Genomic DNA, 1,995 nt, shown 5'->3' on the forward strand with positions numbered 1-1,995 from the left:
AATTAAGTTCTTTAAGATTGGCAACACTTATACAGAGACCATTCAAAGATTTTTTTTATGATATTATTGTTTGCTTTCGTATATTTAGTGCTGCACTTGGCACTTTTCTGAAATTATTCATCCATATTATATGTTAGTGCTGCAAACAACACTTTTTTATATAAATATGTTATATAATTTTTAGTGCAGTTAGTCAGCGCTAAGACTTTTAGTTATTTTTATGTGTAGAGTGACGCAGCTTCTTCAAATGATTTTTACAAGTTTTGTTACTAACGTTCAACCTACTAAGTTTTGCTTTAATCGATCTTTTGCTGAAAATTTTCTCGTAGACTCAAGTGGGTTCCAGTTTTATTAAGTCATATTACTCACTATATATGTATACAATTTTAATGAATTTTTGGCATTTTAACCTGATGTAAAAATCAACAGACAAATAAAAGGGCTCCAAAATTCTTTATCCTGTTCCTTTAGCAATCATATGAGAAAAACTTTGTTTTCTATAATTTTTCTATATTACGGCACCTACACAGGAAATATCATCGAAATTCTAAATTTATGGTCCCATAGTCTACAAATCTCATTATTTATTCAATCAACCAAATCGAAATAAACAGAAAAAAATGATTATGGACTTAAGAATTCAAAGCATCCTTAGTCCTGCAGAAATTCATTCCTTAGTCATAATATTGTATGTACATGATGCACTTCATTTCCTCACCAGGAAATTAGTATAACAGCGTCATCCACAAGGACCAGGAAATAAGTCATCGCAAATGACGAAATTAATTGCAGCTGCTGCCGCCGCGTAATTAAAGGTAATTGAGGTAATATAAAATATTATTTGCGTTAAACCGTTTCAAGGAGTACATGAGTACGTGAGTAATGATAATGTTATTAGTGAGGTTGCAGGTGAATGTGGCACTTCCTGCCGCACTGCTCGCTCTGAGCAGGGAATCCTACCATGTTGATTGAATAATTGATGCAAGACGAGAAGAACTCATATTGTTTAGTGCACATACACATACATACCCGTATACTCACTTTTAAAGAAAAGTTTTAAAATTTTTATTTAAATACAGCCAAACTGTGGGGTATGAAGGATCCAAAACCAATCCATTTGGATGCCTTATAGTACAAACTACATCGTTTGTAAAAAGCGTAGATAAACAATTAACAATGCAAATTCGTACCGCGGCGCTAGTCTAAAAGTTACTTCCCTATTATTCGAGATAAGCTTTCATCGCTTTCATCGCTTTCATCATACATTTAGTGGCTGTTAGGAAGATCCGCATTTGTTATCCTTCAGTGCCTTCGGTGCAGTGCCAACAACTCTTTCTCTTCCAACTACTTAATTTGCTGCATTTTGTTGTTGTTATCTGAGTTGTTGCTGCTGCTGCTGTTAAGATAGAAATTTTTGATTTATTTATTAATGATATGCAAAGCATCAGATTGTCATCATCGAGAGTAGACGTTGTGACGGTGTCGTCCTTGCCAAGCTGTGCAAATTTCTTGCTGCTTGCATTGTTTGTGCTGTAATTAAGCTACACGCTTTATTACACGTTCCTCCTCTTGGCTGGGGACACGACGCGGCAGGCGGCTGGCGGTGGCATGTATTCCGCGCTGCGGTACAACTTGTAACTTAAGCTTTTGATACTTACGAAGTGAAATATGTCATTAAACGCAATAAGAAAAATAATAAAAACAACTTAAGTTTTGCACATGTCAATTAGGAGTAATTAAGCCCTACAACGACAGCACGGAAGACTGACAGACAGACAAGATTTTCTTTAAGTGCTGCACTGCGGAGCATGTAGTTAAGTTGATTTGAATAGATTTTTAATGCATCTTAGCAAACAGTATTAAACACATATGAATAAATGTGGAATGGTTGCTTTACTTCCATTATTGCATTAATCAATGAAATGTATACGATATTTTCCACATCCTGGTGAACCTCGATTTGCATACTCAAATCAAATTAAAATATTCCACATT

The sequence above is a fragment of the Teleopsis dalmanni genome, chromosome 2 (assembly GCF_002237135.1).
Source record: "Teleopsis dalmanni isolate 2A chromosome 2, ASM223713v2, whole genome shotgun sequence".
Taxonomy (NCBI): Eukaryota; Metazoa; Arthropoda; class Insecta; order Diptera; family Diopsidae; genus Teleopsis; species Teleopsis dalmanni.